Below are 19,267 nucleotides of genomic sequence, written 5' to 3'. Positions count from 1 at the left end.
CTATCACATTCCTTTGAAAGCTAAAAAGCATGTATAGCACCCCCCACCTCCAACTGCTCCTAGCTCCCTGTGTTCCCAGCTGTCAGAAGCAGTGCTAACTGAGGATCAGAGGGAGAAGAGGTCCCCAAATCTAAGAGCTTTTAAGTCAGGTTTACTGAGGTGTAACATACATATACTAAAATTCACTTAAAAAATTTTTATTGGAGAACAGTTGATTTACAATGTTGTGTTACTTTAAAATTCACTTTTTAGAACACAGTTCTATGCACTTTGCCAGATATACAGAGTCATGTATTCATCACTACAGTCAAGGACATCTCTATTAGCCCCCCAGATTTCCTTAAGCCCCTTTGGTAATTAATCCCTCCCCCCCAGGCCATCACTGATCAGTACTGAGTTCCTACAGTTTTGGCTTTTCTACAATGTCACATAAAAAGAACCATACAGTGTGTGGTGTTCTAATTCTGGCTTTTTTCACTTTGTACAACTGAGACTATTCATGGTTTTGCACATATCAGTAGTTTGTTCATTTTTATTGTTGAGTAATATTCCATCATATGATCTAACACATTTTGCTCATCCACTTACCAGCTGAAGGACATGTGGGTCGCTTCCAGTTTTTAGCAATTACGGAAAACAAACAAACAAATCAAAAAAACAAAAACAAAAACAAAAACAAAAACAAAACCTGCTACCGAATTTTGTATGAACTTTTCAATTCTCCTAGGCAAATACCCAGGAGTGAGAATGCTGGGTGATATGGTAAATGCATGTTTAATTTTATAAGTAACTGTCAAACTGTTTTCCAAAGTGGCTTTACAAAAGAGGAGCACTCCTCCACCAGCAATGTAAGAGTTCAAGCATGACTGGCTTAGTACTTAGTACTTAGCACAGATCTCCAGTATGGATCTGTATTTTCATACCTATCAATTACGCTCAGTTCTTTCTGTAACTTAGTATTAATGGTTTGTAATGTAGTCTTCAAATATAAGAATCATTTATCACTTGGTATGAATCTTAAATGTTAGTTTATAAAAAAGGGAGATATCAATGAAAATTACTTTCAAATCCCATCCAAGAGTAGTCAAATCTAGTCATTTTTTCTGGATCAACAAGCTATAAGAATTAACAAAAGTGGGCTTCCCTGGTAGCACAGTGGTTAAGAATCCACCTGCCAAGGCAGGGGACACAGGTTTGAACCCTGGTCCGGGAAGATCCCACAGGCTGCAGAGCAGCTAAGCCCCTGCGCCACAACTACTGAGCCTGAGCTCTAGAGCCCGTGAGCCACAACTAAGAGCCACAATGAGGTATCACCTCACAATCATCAATGGCAATCATCAAAAAATCTACAAACAATAAACACTGGAGAGGGTATGGAGAAAATGGAACCCTCCTGCACTGTTGGTGGGAATGTAAATTGGTATAGCCACTAAGGAAAACAGTATGGAGACTCCTTAAAAAACTAAAAATGGAACTACCATATGACCCAACAATCCCACTCCTGGGCATATACCCTGAGAAAACCATAATCCAAAAAGATACGTGTACCACAATGTCCACTGCAGCACCATTTACAACAGCCAGGACATGGAAGCAACCTAACTGCTCGTCAACAGATGGATAGATAAAGAAGATGTGGCACATATATACAATGGAATATTACTCAGCCATAAAAAGGAATTAAATTGAGTTATTTGTAGTGAGGTGGATGGACCTAGAGACTGTCATACAGAGTAAAGTAAGCCAGAAAGAGAAAAACAAATACCATATGCTAACTCATATATATGGAATCTCAAAAAAAATGGTACTGATGAACCCAGTGACAGGGCAAGAATAAAGATGCAGATGTAGAGAACAGACTTGCAGACATGGGGTGGGGGGTGGGGGGGGCAGCGAAGGGGAAGCTGTGATGATATGAGAGAGTAGCACTGACATATATATACTATGAAATGTAAAATAGATAGCTAGTGTGAAGTTGCTGCATAACACAGGGAGATCAACTCGATGATGGTTGATGACTTAGAGGGCTGGGACAGGGACGGTGGGAGGGAGTCGAGGGAGGGAGGGGATATGGAGATATATGTATAAATACAGCTGATTCACTCTGGTGTACAGCAGAAACTGGCACAACGCTGTAAAGCAATTATATTCCGATAAAGAGTTAAAAAGAATTAACAAAAGCACTCCTAGTAACTACAAGAAATCAAAACATACATACGTTATGTATACTCCTGTCAGTCAGACTGGTTTTCCAACATTCAGATGAGTATTTCCACAGCCTAAATAAAATTCCTGAACAATTTCTTTATGTAGCAAGTCATATTTAACATCTTTATCAAAAGTATAATTCTCTTGATTAGGAAGCAAAAAGATGCATACAAGAAAATATTAAGAAACTCATTATAAATACTATGTCCAGTATTACAAAAAAAAATGCTTTTACAGGGGGCATCTGGAATTTTTGTACACTGTTGCTGGGTATGTAAATTGGCACTTCCATTTTGGAAAATATTTGATATTAATAACCCATTCGCAAGAGAACTGAAAGTATATGTCCACACAAAAACTTGTATATAAATGTTAATAGCAGCGTTACTCATGATAGCCCCAAAGTGGAAACAACCCCCAATCCATCAACTGATGAATGGGTAAAACACAATGTGGTCTATCCATACAATGGAATATCATTCAGCCATAAAAAGCAATGAAGTACTGATACATCCTACAACATAAGTTAACCTTGAAAACATTATACTAAGTAACAGAAGCCAGGGACTTCCTAGGTGGCACAGTGGTTAAGAATCTGCCTGCCAATGCAGGGAACCTGGGTTTGAGCCCTGCTCTGGGAAGATCCCATGTGCCACAGAGCAACTAAGCCCGTGAGCCACAACTATTGAGCCCATGTGCTGCAACTACTGAAGCCCACATGCCTAGAGCCTGTGCTCCACAACAAGAGAAGCCACCGCAATGAGGAGCCTGCGCACCACAATAAAGAGTAGCCCCTGCTTGCTGCAACTAGAGAAAGCTCGTGTGCAGCAATGAAGACTCCTAAACAAATTAAATAAATAAATAAATTTAAAAAGTAAAAAATAAAATAAAATAAAATAAGCCAGACACAAAAGGCCACATGTTGAATGATTACATTGGTATGAAACACCCAGGTTAGCTAAATCCACAGAGACAGAAAGCAGAGTAGTGGTTGCCAGGAGCAAGGGGTGGGAGGGTAGGTAGTGAAAGAAGGAATAGGGAGTGATTGCTAGTAGGTATGAGGTCTCTTTTCGGGGTGATGAAAATGTTCTGGCACTAGATAGTGGCGATGGTTGCTCAACTATGTGAATATGTTAAAAAGCCACTGAATTTTATGTACACTCTAAAAGCATAAATTTTTATGGTATATAAATTATATTTCAATTTTTTAAAAACCCATTAATAGGAGATGAACAAATAAGCTGTGGTATATTCACAGAAAAGATACTATACAGCGGTGAAAATAAATGAAGACAGATATTAGCTAAAACATTGTGAATTTCACAAACCATGCTGAGAAAATACTGAAAATAGCTAGTTGCTGAAAAACACACAGTATGAGTATACAAACCCAAACAATACACTGTGTAGGGAATACATACATTTGTAGTTAACTTTAAAAGAAAAGCATGAGGAGGATATATTGAAAACAGCATAGTAGAAAAGGCAGAGATGCTGTCAAGGAAGTTTGCACAGGATATTGATAATGATCTGTTTCTTAAACTGGGGGGGAGGGGGGCAGTAGGAACATGGATGCTTCTTTTTTAAGGTTTATAACATAAATTACTTATTACATTTAAAATATATTAAATATTCCATGAGTTTCAAAATGAAAGGAAAAAAAGCTCTGCTTCTAGCTAATAAAATCTTATAATTTAGTAAGTTACACACTACAGTGTTCAGGCATAAATGTAGGAAAACAGTTGTTTTAAATCTGAGAGGAAGCACTGGGCTGGAAAGAACAAAATTTATATCCTCAAATCCCTGCTCTACTATTAATTAGCTGTGAAACCTTATGGAAGTCATTTAAACTTTGGGGGCTTCAGTATTCTCATGCATAAAACAAGGAGTTTGTATTAACAACTCACCCACCTCTAAAACTTTATGGAACAGTATTCCACAACAACTATCTATATATAATAAACAGCATGCTTGCAATTCCAAGTTTTTCAGTACTAGGATATCTGCAGCTTACATTAGAAGTTTGGAAAGTGCTTCTGTTTCAGTGGTAAAAAATCTCACAGCCCCATTCCCTTTGGCCCTTGGTTAAATTACAACAAAGGAATGGTAGTTTGCTTTATGCTAGTATCACAGATGTAGTGATAACCCAAAATCATAGTTTGTATACATGTGGGTTCTACCATCATTTTCCTTTTTCAGGCATTATAACCCTAGTAGAATATATTTTGTGCCCAGATCAAAAAGTAGGAATTCACACAAGTCACTCAAAAAGCAAAAATTTAATTATCAGCCTCCTATGACTGGCAAAGAAAGCAATGTGGTAAAAAGTAAAAATACTCATTCCAAAAGTCAGAAATATGAATTGTATTTCCTTCTCCTGACATACAGTACTCAGAAGGTGAGCTTCTAAGACATCTAGTCACAACTAGCACAATTTGCAGCATCAAGTAGTCAGAATCACATTCAGAGTATGCCTTCCTAAGGCCTATACTCAGGGCACCAAACTCTGCTGAACTTTCTATCATCAACCATCACTGGAATGGGATTTAAAGTGATACTTTAAAAGCCTCAGACAAGTGGCTTTACTGGAAAATTCTATTAAGCATTTAAAAAAGATTAACACCAATCCTCCTGAAACTTCCAGAAATTAAGGAGGAGTGAACACTTCCAAGCTCATTATATGAGGACAGAATTACTCTGATACCAAAGCCAGACAGAGATACTACAAGAAAACTACAGACCAATATCACTGATAAATACCAATGCAAAAATCCTCAACAAAATACTAGCAAACCAAATCCAAAAGCATATTAAAAGGACTATACACCATGACCAAGTGGTATTTCAACATATCAAAATTAATGTAGTGCACCATAACATTGTCCTTCATTAGGAGAATGAAAGACAAAATCCATAAGACCATCTCAATTGATGCAGTAAAAAGCATTTGACAAGTTTTAACACCTTCAATGATAAAAGCACTCAAACTAGGAATGGAAGGAAACTACCTCAACATAATCAAGGCCATTTAGGAAAAGCCCACAGCTAACACCGTATTCAATAGTGAAAAACAAAGCTTTTCCTCTAAAAGTAGGAACAAGGCAAGGATGCCTGTGCTAGCCAATCCTATTCAATACAAAATTGAAAGTCTTGGGCAGAGAAATTAGGCAAGAAGAAGAAATGAAAGACATCTTAACCAGACAGGAAGAAGCAAAATCATTTCTATTTGCATATGGCATAATCTTATATGCAGAAAACCTTAAAGATTCCACAGAATTATGAGAATACATGAATTCAGCAAAGTTGCAGAATATAAAACCAACACACAAAAATCAGTAGTGTTTCTATATATTGCCAATGAACGATCTGAAAAGAAAATAAGAAAACAACTCCACTTACGATAGCATGAAAAAGAATAAAATATTTGGGAATAAACCTAACCAAGGGGATGAAAGACTTGTGCACTGAAAACTATAAAGCAATGCTTAAAGAAATTAAACAAAACACAAATAAATGAAAAGCCATCCCATATCCATGGACTGGAAGATTTAGTATTATTAAGAATCTATAGATCAGAAAATAATCTATAGATTCAACACAATCTCCATCAAAATTCCAACAGCATTTTTTTTGTAGAAATAGAAAAAACAATCCTAAAATTCATATGTAATCTCAAAAGGCCCTGAATAGTCAAAACATTTTTGAAAAAAAATGTTGCAGGACTTTCTTCCTGATTCCAAAACACATTAAAAAAGCTACCATGATCAAAACAGTGTAGTAATGGCATAAAGACAAACAGACCAATAGAATAGAAGAGAGCATGGGTCCCCAACCATCCAGGCCACAGACCGGTACTGGGACCAGGCGGCACAACAGGAGGTAAGCGGAGGGCAAGAGAGCAAAACTTCATCTGTATTTACAGCCACTCCCTATCGCTCACATTACTGCCTGAGCTCCACCTCCTGTCAGTATTATTGTGAGTTGTATAATTATTTCATTATATATTACAATGTAATAATAATAGGAAAAAAGTACACAATAAATGTAATGTGCTTGAATCATTTCAAAACCATCCCCCACCCCCTCACCCCCACCCATGGAAAAATTGTCTTCCACGAAACTGGTCCCTGGTGCCAAAAAGGTTGGGGACCACTAGATAGAGAACCCAGAAATAAACCCTTGTGTTTAGAGTAAACCGATCTTTAACAAGGGAGCCAAGACCACTCAATGGGGAAAGGATGGTCTCTTCAACAAATGGTGATGGGAAAAACTGGATAGCTACATGCAAAAGAATGAAGTTGGACCCTTATCTTACATCATACACAAAAATTAATATGAAATGATTAAAAACCTAAATGTTAAGATTTAAAACTATAAAACTTCTAGAAGAAAACATGGAGGAAAAGCTTCACGACATTGGAATGGACACTGATTTCTTAGACATGATGCCAAAAGCAGAGGCAACAAAAGCAAAAAGGATAATGGGGACTATATCAAACTGAAAAGCTTTTGTGTATCAAAGGACACAATAAACAGAGTAAAAACATAACCTATGGAAAGGAAGAAAATATTTACAAATCATTTGTCTGATAAGGGGTTAATATCCAGAGAATATCAAGAACTCCCACAACAAAAAAACTCCAAATAACCCAATTAAAAATGGGCAAAAGATGTTTCTATAAAGATGATATACAAATGGCCAAACAAGCATATGCAAAGATGCTCAACATCACTAGTTATCAGAGAAATGCAAGTCAAAACCACGAGTTATCACCTCACACAGCTATCACCTCACACACATTAGAATAGTTACTATTAAATAAACAAAATTAAAAAAAAACTGAAAATAACAAACGTTGGCAAGAATGTAGCCACTTGTACACTGCTAGTGGGGCTGTAAAATGGTGAAACTGCTATGGAAAACAGTATGGAGGTTGCTCAAAAAAGTAAAAACAGAGTATCATATTACAACAGGATTCAGCAATTCCACTTCTAAGTTTATGTATGAGTGTGTGTGTATATGTATATATATATTTCCAAAAGAATTGAAAACTGGAGCTCAGATTTGTACACCCATGTTCAAAGCAGTAGAACCGATCCAAAAGTCCACTGAAGAATGAATGAATGGATAAGCAAAGTGTGGTAAATACATATAATGGAATATTAACCTTAAAAAGGACGGAAATCTGGTTACATGCTACAATATGGATGAACTTTGAGGACATCATGCTAAGTGAAATAAGCCAGTCACAAAAAAACAAATATTGTATGATTCCACCTATATGAGGTATCTAAACTATTACATTCATAGCAACACAAAGTAGAATGGTGGTTAACAGGGGCTGGGGGAAGGAAGAAAAGGAGAGATGTTTAATGGATACAGCATATCAGATTTGCAAGATGAAAAAGTTTTGGAGATGTGTTTCACAACAATGTGAATGTACTTAATTTAAAATGGTTAGGATGGTAATTTTTATCTTATATGCTTTTTTTTTTTTTAACTACCAAAAAAGTGAGACACTCGTCTATTCAACAAAATGCTCTGTAGGTATTTAAAGGAAAAGAAAGACAAAGAAGACTAAAGAAAATATTTAAATACTGATGCAGAAGAAATCTATTATTAATTTTTAAAAATTTGGGGGCTTCCCTGGTGGCGCAGTGGTTGAGAATCCGCCTGCCAATGCAGGGGACAGGTTCAAGCCCTGGTCCAGAAAGATCCCACATGCCGCGGATTAACTAAGCCCGTGTGCCACAACTATTGAGCCCATGTGCCGCAACTACTGAAGCTCATGTGCCTAGAGCCTGTGCTCCACAACAAGACAAGCCACGGCAATGAGAAGCCCGTGCACCACAAGGAAGAGCAGCCCCCGCTCACCGCAACTAAAGAAAGCCAGCACACAGCAAAAGGCCCAACACAGCCAATTAAATAAATAAATAAATAAATTTAGAAAAAGAAATTTGGAAGATAGCATATAAAGTCTAATTCCTTTTTTGTGTTTAGTAAAAAGATAAAAAAAAAGCTCATACACATTGGTGGTAGGCTGATAATCACCCTCAAAGGTACTGAGTTGTAATCTCTGAAAACTTTAAATGCTGTTTTATTTGGAAAAAGGGTCTTTGTAGATGTGATTAAATTAAGGATTCTGAGATGGGGAGATCATCCTGGGTTATCTGGGTAAGCCCTGGATGCAATCACATGTAACCTTACGAGAGGGAGACAGGGAAATTTGACACACACACAGGCGAAAGCAACGTGAAGATGGAGAAGAGCTAGATCAGAAGAGGTTGGAGTGATGCAATACAAGCCAAGGGATACCAACAGCCGCCACGAGCTGAAGAGGTAAGGAAGGGGTGCTCCCCCAGGGCCTCTGGAGGAGCATGGCCTTGCCTCAGTAAGACTTACCCTAAATTTAAAAAAAAATTCTTATTGAAATACTGTTAACTTACAATGTTGTGTTAGTTTCAGGCAAACAGCAAAGTGATTCAGAGATATATATATATATATGTATATATATATTTTTGAGATTCTTTTCCATTAAAGGGTATTACAAGATATTGAGTATAGTTCTCTGTGTAGTAGGTCCTTGTTGGTTATCTCTTTTATATATATAGTAGTGTGTACATATTAATCCCAAACTCCTACTCACCCTAAACTCTGGACTCTGGACTCCAGAACTGTGAAAGAATAAATTACTGTTGTTATAAGCCACCAAATTTGTGGTCATTTGTTTCAGCAGTCATAGAAAACTGATACAACATTATATATGTTTGAAAGCACATAAAACTTTCCTGGATGGATCCATAGAAAATTTTACTGTGACCACTTTTGGAAGAGTGTCTATAGGATTGGCTAAAGAATTTTTACTTTTCACTTTAATACCTAGCCATGTCTTTCTTCTTTTTTAAACAACAAGCTTCAGTATTTTTATCACAATGTTTTTAAAAGCTCTAATACTTAAAAATTCCAGCCTGGCACCCTCGAGGTAGATCTGTCTATATTCACCCCATAAGCCTCACTTCTTACTCTTAACATTTTTTGGACACCGTATCTCCTCTGAAAGAAAGATCTGAACCTTATTTATTACCCAAGCATCTAGCAGAATGCTTTGTCCTCTAACATATAATTCCTAAAATGGCACAATTTCATCAAGTCATAGAAGTCTTACAAATACAATAAATGTGTTCTTTGAGTTTATATATAAAATTTTGTATGTTGAATGTGTATTTCAAATGTGAAAGGGAAATGTGGTATATTATAATCCACTAAGGAATTCTAAAGTAAGCCCATTTTCAAAGTGAAAAATTATTAATAGATTTCAAAAAATTTATAAGATTTCTGTCACTGTTTTCTTGCTACCTACTTTTTGATTATAAAATCCATTAAAAGAGGGAAATTTTAATTTTTAGAAACTTTCATTTGGTAAAGTCATGGCAGAAGAACAGTTGCTTGCAATAAATCTTATAGAGCACACTAGTCAAAATTAAATTCAATCTGAACTGTCATGTTGGGCACTGAAGTTAGAGCTGAGCTCTAGAGCTTCCTTTGTCACATACCAGCTGAGCCTGTTTCATTATCCATCATAACAGTACCATCGTCATGTGGTTCCTTATTTAATACACACTCTGGAGCATTCATTATGTGCCAGGCACTAGTCTAAGCACTCCACATATACTAACATTTAATTCTCATAACTCTGAGATTGATATTCTTATCCCCATTTTACAGACGAGAAAATTGAGGCATAGAGGTTAAGTAACTTGCCTAAGGTGATTCAACTGTCATGGTGAACTGCTGAAGTGAAAATGAGATTTTTTTGCTTTTACATGTTAAGAATCCCCCCAAATACCCATATTATCCTCCTGTCCCACAAGTATACTTAGTATGTAGCTAAGTGCCTAATACACAGTAGCATCAGATCATGAGACGCTATTCTGTATTAGGCACTTAGCTACTTATTGAGTACAGGAAGTGAAATACAGTAGCCCAGGGGCAATACTATGAGGGTATAAGAGGCACTTAATCTAGACTGGAGGGTCAGGGAAGGTCTCCCTGAGAAAGTGATATTTAGGCTAAAAACTAAAGGAAATTAATAGAGATTAGCCAGGCATAGGCCTGATGACGAGATATAACAAGAGAATGTTTCAGGCATGTGTGTGAAAGCCTGAAAGAGCTAGGCAAGATAAAGAACAGAACTCATGTGGCCAAAACAGGAGCTGAGAGAAAGGGCAGACTGAAAAGGGCCAGAGCATACAAAGCCAGTGACTTTATGCAAGGAAGTGGTACTAACAGACTGAATGGCAAATAGCAAGCACTCAGGAAACAGTAGCTATGATTACTGTGTTACTATCATAAGCATCATCCCAGAGTCATTCAGAGATTTTAGATAGACTTTAGACTTAACCAAACCCACATTTCAGTCCTCTGATTTAAGAAAGGCCTAAGTTAATTTAGAGCTCTTGGGACCGAGTAAGGCAAATCTCTGATCTAAAACTGTTTCGTTGGGTGTATAAGCAGTCTATTCCTTTTTATCCTATAGAAAGCAGATGTACTACTAGTTAAACAAGTAAATGCATTTCATAATACTCAAGGGGAGTATTTCCCCTGTCCATATTTCATTTGGAGGAATCCCCCATATTAAACATAACTCAAAATAAGCAGGCAATCCTCTAAAACATAAAAAACTGTTTTCCTTTATTGCCCAGAGATTTCTGATATGGGATTTGGTCTTTGCACTCCCAAATGAAGAACTCATGCTAGTTCTAGAGGAGGGGGCTTTCGTGAGACTTTCTTTTTTTTAAAGGAATGTACCACATAAGAGAAAGGACCAGAAGAAAAGTACTAAAAAAAATTCCTAAAATCTAAAAATGAGACTTCATATTGCAAGTGAATAAGGACATGAAATGATAAAAAAACAAATACTACAAATAAATACATACAAGAAATAAAACAGCAAAACGAATTAGAGAATGAGATGTTCTAGACAGCCAAGTTTGCCAGATATCAGAGGTTTATCCCTGAAACATCAATTATTTTATGTAACTTTTTTCCATGTAAAATAAATCTAAGAAAACACATAAGCCTCATAGTCTTCTTCAACAAACTAGACTGATAATTATTTAAACTTTTCAGGATAATGCATTTGCCCAATCAATGTAGCAATACCCTCAAGATGTGCTGCCAAAGAGGTACGAGGGACTCTTGCATCAAAACCAAATGGTTCCAATATGGCTTTTTTGAATTTTAATGTTTTATGTTCTGTAGATTTCCTTCCTCAAACTTTGTGATCAAACTAACACTTCTAGTTAGCTTACAGCAGTGCTGCCTAATTATAGCTCTTGATTTAAAGAACCAGGCAGGATGAAACTGTGCATGAAGAGGGAGAAAGATCTACTTGAAGGAAGTCAATAAAATTTAGACTGCAGAAAATACTTTTTTGGTTTATTTCCTGGTAGTTAACTTTCAGATAAATAAAACGCTATTTTAAGTCTTATGATTGAAAAAAATAAAAAAGACAACTGCATTAAACAAATGAATTTCATTTCAGGAAATACTTGAGACTACTCAACTTTTTTCTCATCTTTATAGAAAGAATTTAAAAGTCACTTTAATAACCTCTAAGAAATATAATCAAGATATCAAAGAATTAGATTTCTAATCTCTTAATAAAGAAATAAAAATCATGTTTGAAGACACAGGAGGTCACCAAGGCTTATCTGACATCCTATCTATGCCAAAAATGTCTGCCCATTCCAACTGAGTCAGAATTTATATTTTGAATGCATCTCTGAACAAAGATCATATTCCAGGAATAAACAACTGCTGTTATCAAGTAAGGGAAAACAATGTTTTCTGTGGCACTTAAAAATGGTTATGGGAGGGAAAAGTTAGATCTCAGTAAAAAGCATACCACAAAGAGGACATTTGGGACATAAGTTTCCTCTGAAAGTTGGAGAGACCTGTATGAATTCATGTTTAGCATATTGTAAAAACAGATGGAAATATATAAAAACAACTATATGTATGTGCATATAAATGAGTTAGTATACATACATATCTACCTCTGTTTCCTGAGAGGGCCTAGGAACAATGACACCCCAGCAATAAGCACACCTAGTATTCAGATCTTGGTTTTTAAATAGCACTGTCCCATAAAAGGAACCAGGGCTGACTCTTGGGCTGGGACAGGGAAAATATAAGATGGCTCTGCAGCATCTTGTTTTACCAGAAAGGAAATGCTCAAAAAGAAAAAAAGGATAGGAGTATGTCAAAGGAACACAGGAGGAGCCAATCTGAAAGCTGGAACCATTTGAGCAAAAACAAATAAATAACATAGAATCAGATTATAAAACAGATATTCATACTGATATAGATAAGTGGTTAAATAGAAAAATAAATGGGGAGAACAGATAAATCTTCATTACAAAATTCCAAATAATCTATGTAGGTACTCTTCCTTTCAGGAAGTGGAACTTAAGCCCCCCACCCACTGTGAGGATGGGCTAGACTCAGTCACTCACTTCCAAAGGATAGGTATAGGGACTTCCACTGCAGGCAGCAGAAGTTCAATCTCTGGTTGGGGAATTAAGATCCTCCATGCTGAGTGGTGCAGCCAAAAATAAATACATAAACAAACAAAAATAATAATAATAATAAACACAGCAAAGAATAGGTACAGAAAGGAAAAAATAATAACTTTACTACTAAGCCTGTCAAACACTACCTTTACCAGGTGTTCAAGGTTAACATCATCAGTGATGTCATGTGGATATCACATATTTCCTGCTAGGAAACGATGGTATTCTATGACATTCTTTCCAAAAACACAGAACCCTTGTCTGATAATGAAAAAAAATCAGACACATCCAAAGGAAGAACATTCCACAAAATAACTGACTAGTACTCAAAACTGTCAAGACCATGAAGACAAGGAAAGACTGAGAAACTGTCAAAGACCAGAGGAGACTAAGAGAGATGACAACTAAATGCAATAGGTTACCCTGGATTGGATCCTGAAACAGAAAGGCGATATGAATAGAAAACTACTGATATCCCAACAAAGTTTGGAGTTCAATTAAAAGTAATGCATCAATGTTGGTTTCCCCATTTTGACAAATGTACGACGTAACGTTAACAAAGGAGATTGGGTGACAGGTATATAGAATTCTATATCTTTGCAACTTTCCTGTAAATCTAAAATAATTACAAAATAAAAAAGTTATTATTTTAAAGTTTCCTCTAAAAAAAAAACCTATCATTTATCTTTGAAAAACAAAATTAAAAAAAACTGGGATACCTCACACCTACTAGAATGACTAAAATCCAAAAAAAAAAAAAAGGAAACTAAATGCTGACAAGATGTGAAGCAAAAAAAACTCTCATTCATTGCTGGTGGAAATACAAAATGGTACAGATACTTTCGAAGAGAGTTTGGCAGTTTCTTACAAAGCTAAACATTGTCTTACATAAGACCCAGCAATTGCACTCATAGGTATTCACCCAGTGGAACTAAAAATTTATGTTCACACACACAAAAATGTTTACAGAAGCTTTGTTCATAATTGTCAAAAACTAGAAGTGACCTACATATCCTTCAATTGGTGAATGGATAAACAAAACTGTGGCACATCCATACAATGAAATCTTATTCAGCAATAAAAAGAAATGAGCTACCAAGCCAAGAAAAGACATGGAAGAACCTTAAATAGATACTCCTAAGTGAAAGAAGCCAGTCTGAAAAGGGTACATAGTGTATGATTCCAATTATATTACATTCTGGAAGAAGCGAAACTATGGAGACAGAAAGACAAGAGGGTGGGGGAGGGGGAAAAGGACAAATAGGTGAATTACAGGAGATTTTTTAGGACAGTGAAACTATTCTTTACCATACCGTAATGGTGGATAAATAACATTATGAATGTCAAAACTTACAGAAGTTTACAATATAAAAAGTAAACTTTAATGCATGCTAATTTTAAAAAGTCATTCAGGAGACTGAGGGATCCCATAAAAGAATGCAGACTTGTGACAAGAGAATCTAACTATATTACAAATGTGTGAAACCACCTCACTGAAGTGGGTGGGGAAAAAGAGATGATCTAGGTAACTTCGGAAATGAATGGAGTCTGAAAACTAAAGGCAAAAAGGATTGCACATAAGCACTGTACCTCTAGTTAATAAGGTGGTTTCCTATGGGATTATGGATTAACAATTCAGATGTTGCTATACATGCATACTGGAGCTGAACAATTAAGTAAATGGATTATAGAAGCCAAGTTTCTCACTGTGGAAGTGGAAATTCAGATCAACAGATCAACAAAGGGGATGAGGCTAGAATAATCTATACGGTAGTGGATTAGACTTGGAGATATCAGTAAGAATTCATGTTTAACTTAATATAGATACAGATGGCAACATATAGACATATCTATGTCTATATACACCAGTTAGCATATATACCTACATTTCTTTGTTCTGTTAGCTGAGAGCAACTAAAAGAAATGACACCCCAATAGTAACAAGAACACTTACTGCCCAGATCTTGGTTTCTATTACCATTCTCCAATAAAAGGTGCCAGGGCTTCATAGAGAAATGGCCTATTCTAGCGCTGTGACACGACAGATACAATATGAGCCTAGAGCATCTTGTAGTGCCAGAAAGTAGGGAAGTGCTCAAAAATAAATAGAAACAGCGCGCGCGCGCGCGCGCGCGCGCGCACGCGCACACACACACACACACACACACACACACACACACACACACACAGATGTGGGAATGTTAAAGGGCCATAGGAGTCAATGGAAAGAACTCTCAATTGATAAAGCTGGAACAATTTGAGCAACAAAGTAAAGTAGTAGTGGGATACAACTCAAACTATAAAATATCCTTCAGGGCTTCCCTGGTGGCACAGTGGTTAAGAATCCGCCTGCCAAGGCAGGGGACGTGGGCTCGATCCCTGGTCCAGGAGGATCCCACATGCCGCAGAGCAAATAATCCCATGTACCACAACTACTGAGCTTGCACTCTAGAACCCGAGAACCACAACTACTGAGCCTGCATGCTGCAACGACTGAAGCCCGCTTGCCTAGAGCCCATGCTCAGCAGCAAGAGAAGCCACTACATTGAGAAGCCCATGCACTGCAACGAAGAGTAGCCCCTGCTTGCCACAGCTAGAGGAAGCCCACGTGAAGCAATGAAGACCCAATGCAGCCAAAAAAAGAAAGAAAAGAAAACTCATAACCCCAGTCTAATCATGAAAAAAAATCAGATAAACTCCAATAAAAGAACATTCTACTATATACCTGACCAGTACCCTTAAAAACTTCTATAGATTTGAAAGTTTTTAAAAATTGGGAGGAAAAAAGTGGGAGGGGGGAAGCCATATCTACCTTCTCTCCCAGTCAACACAAACATAAAACTATCATTTTTCCATGATTTTTTGTTGAACACTTTCCAAATTAGTCTAAGAAATTGCTCACATCCAAAGACACATTAACATGGCCAACTGGTTAGTTATATATTGTCTTTATCACTTCATTACATGGGGAAGACTATGCCAGTTTTGGCCAACTTTGTCCAACAAATATTTTTTGACCACCTTATTTGTCTCAAGCACTGCTTGAGGCACTGAGGTAACCTCATTGGTGAAAAACAAAAAAAATCTGTGCTCCGTGCTCTGCCTTCATTTCTGTGAGGAAATCAGACAATACACAAGCAAACAACAAATGGCTATCATATAGCAATGAATGCTATGAAGTTTAAAAAAAAAAAGAAAAAAGAAAAAAAGTGAGGTAAACATGACCAAGAGGGCTACTCTAATTGAAGCTTAGAAAATGCCTCTTTAAGGAGGTGACATTTGAGTTGCCAACTGAGTGAAGCCTACACACAAAGATAGGCTTTGGGTAGGGGCAGACAGGTGGCAAGTCCCAGGCAGAGAGAACAACAAACACAAAGGTCGAAAAGAATAAGTTTAATGTTTTTGAAATAAAGGGCAAGACAACTGCCCTGATAGGGGGAAAAAAAAAAAAAAAGCTAAGTAATATATTCTGAACTCTAAAGGTAAGAATATGCATTTAAAGTTAATTAAAATTAAAAAAATCTCAAACCTCTCCAACACTGATCACCAGGAATCCATCAATCATAATTAGATTCAGATCTCAACTTAATGCCCCCTCTTAGTCCCTTCCCTCCACTGTCATAGCTGTCCATCTCCCATATGGTAAATACTGTATTTTGAACTACTCCACCTTCCCTCTAAAACCCACCATGCCTATGGTCCATATTTCATTATGTCTCTGAAAGAAGTACAAAAAAAACTGGGGAAAGGGAGATTCTACCGAGAAAATGATCTTGAATTCTCCCTAATAGATCTCATTACTTCACATAGTACAACCAGAGGTTACGAGCAAAGACTCTGAAGACAGACTACCATGGGTTCAAACTGAGGTTCTATCAGTTGCATGATTTTGAGCAAGCTGCATAACCTTTCTAAGACTCAGTTTCCTCACCTGTAAAACGTTGTGAGAATTAAAAAAGATAAAACGTGGCACCTAGTGGATATTCAATAAATGTTAACTACTGCTGGTAAAAGTATTTGAGCATTTATTTTGCTCAAGGACTAGAGCTGGCCAGAGGGATTACAGAAACTACAATTTGCTACAGCAAATTGTTTGAGAGATAAAATTGTCAAACTCCCTTAGGTCAGGGGCTTTGTCTTTTTCTGGTTCACTAGTGTATTCCCAGAATCTAGAACAATGTTTAACACATGGTAGGCATCCATCTCAGTATTCGTTGAATGAATGAATGAGACTCCATTCAGTCAAAGGAGCATAAAAGAGCCTGGCTTTGCTCCCATACTAAGAAAAGTTTTCCTTCCTCATCAAGATTTTTAACAATAACCTAAGGTATTGTTAAATGTGTTTCTTATTTTTAATTGCCTCCCCAAAACCTAGGACAGTGTTCATAATACTAGGGTACTCAAATTTATCGCAGTTAAAACTCTGCTGCTAAAATTAAGCTGTCGATCAAAATTTTTAAAGCAATACATTGTAAAATATACTGTTAAGGAATATTTTTTGCTTGCCATTGCCTGAGTGAACCAACTTTAAAAACTTGTGAAAGATTTTTTTTCTCACGAGTTTACCAACTCGGTTTAATTTATGCTGGCAAAATATATTGATTTCACCTTTCTCTATATCATTTTATAAAAACAACATTACAGTTTATCCAGTCACTTAAGAAATCCAAATCTTTTAGGATTTCCTAAAAGTTAAGATTGCTAGCTTCATCTCTCAGCTCTTTAGGTCAAAGGAGGACTTTTCAGGGTGACAAAAATGGAGAAAGGAGGAGTTCACCTCTCTCAAAATGAGTTTTCAATTACTCCAATTACGCATAAAATAAGACAGGGAGCATTTCTGGGCCAAGATTTAAAGACGTGATTCCCTTAAGAATTCACTGGGAGCCACGCATAGATTTGGGGCAAGTTCTGCAAAAACCTCTTCGTCCTCTGCTGATGCTGAATGAAAACCTCATTGTTAAGATTCATCAACACGAATATATTTCCTGACACACAGCAGCCGCTCCGGCAACGCGACTTGCACCACTTTCCGTCCCAGAGACAAAACGGACGCACGGCCGGCCGGCCCGACAACGACGGCAGCTGCAGGGGGGCTACCTCACCGCCAAGAGCCACGAAGTAAGGACCCGGCCTAACGCGCCCTCCCCTGAAAGCAGCAAGGCCTGCCCGCCCTGCGCCGCCCGCGGGCTATTGTGTCGGCTCCCCCACCCTCCGCAGCCGCAGAGAGACCTGACGTCTGCGGACACCTTCCGAGAGGAAAGCCAGGCGGCGGGGCGCAGCGCTAGGGTCCGGCTCGTCGCCAGCGCAGCCGGCCGGCGGGGGACCGGGTGCGCGGGCGGGCCCCGGCGCCGCCGGCCTCGTCGCGTTCTGAGGCGACCAGGCCCCTCACACCCAGCGCAGCCCTCGGAGGCGCTTCCTCGTTCATTCATTCGACCATTACGCGACGGGCGCCGCCGCGGGGCCGGCTCGCAGGCCCCCGCCCCGGCACCCGGACGCTCCGAGCCGCCGGGCGCGGCCCCGCGCCGCCCGCGAGCCCACGGCGCTGCCGCCCGCCCCCCGCCCCCCGCCCCGCCGCGCCGCGCCCCGGCCACCCGGCGCCCCGCCCCGGCCTCCGCCGCACACGGGCGCCCCCGCCGCGAGCGCCCCGGCCTCCGCCCCGCTCCGCCGCCTCAGACCCGCCGGGGTCGCGGCGCGAGGGAGGCGCGCGTCCGCGGAAGCCCCTCGCCCCGGGCTCCGGGCCGCTCCGCGCGCGCGACCCGTGAACCCTGGGGCCTCAGGCGGGCGGGTCGGGCCCGCAGTCCACTCACCTCCGCCGGGTCAGAACCGAGGGGCTGCCCTAAGCCGTTTGAAACCGCTTGGGCCGCCGCACACCCCGCAGTGTCCTCGTCGTTTATTGGTCCTCGGCGGACCGCCCATCGTCCTGCTATTGGTCCATTTGAAAGACCTGTGGGCACGCGCCGCCCGCAGCCTTAAAGGGGCCGCACGCAGCCGTGCTTCCCTCGGAGCCCGGAGCTGCTTGGTCGGGTGGGGAGAGCGTCGCCGGCGCGAGGGATGCAGACAGCCCCGGAAAGAAGGACGAGAGGTTTGTGGAGAGCTGTGCATCCTCGGCCGTCAGCAGGTTTAGCTTTGTGCGATTACGGATATTTAAACTGCTGTCAACACCTGGCGATTTTGTTTTCGGAGTCATTTCATTCACCGAATATTGATTGTGCGGCTGAGTCCGTGAGAGAAACCGGAGAGGCAGCTGGGACATAGTGGAAGGAGGGTGAATGGAGCCAGGACGCTGGGTTCTGGTCTTGGACCTGCTCTGAGGAAAGCCCTTTTCTCCGTAAATCCTCTGGAGCTTAGCTTCCTCATCTGTAAAACGGGATAATGTTGTTTCAAACTCTTATAAACTTAGTGTGAGGATTTAATATAACTAATTGAATGTCTAGGAACGGGCTTTGAACAGGGATGCATTCTTCAAAGGCTTAATACTCTTGTC

At 39.1% G+C, this 19,267-nt stretch overlaps 1 protein-coding gene across 3 annotated transcripts in view; it reads right to left on the bottom strand.

The window, feature by feature from the left end:
• The window catches only part of CKAP5 (cytoskeleton associated protein 5), a 97,356-nt gene extending 78,628 nt beyond the window's left edge, over nucleotides 1-18,728 (bottom strand). Inside the window, exon 1 of one of the 3 annotated variants that reach the window (XM_057748171.1) lies at nucleotides 18,591-18,728. The gene's annotated coding sequence lies outside the window, so the exon portion shown is untranslated. Of the gene's footprint in view, nucleotides 1-18,012; nucleotides 18,245-18,590 lie in introns of those variants that run through there. The other 2 variants (XM_057748166.1, XM_057748169.1) reach the window with 2 other exon arrangements.
• Nucleotides 18,729-19,267: the final 539 nt, after the last annotated feature.

This window comes from Hippopotamus amphibius, chromosome 9, assembly GCF_030028045.1.
Source record: "Hippopotamus amphibius kiboko isolate mHipAmp2 chromosome 9, mHipAmp2.hap2, whole genome shotgun sequence".
Lineage (NCBI taxonomy): Eukaryota > Metazoa > Chordata > Mammalia > Artiodactyla > Hippopotamidae > Hippopotamus > Hippopotamus amphibius.
This window is presented reverse-complemented; position numbering and strand designations above follow the sequence as displayed.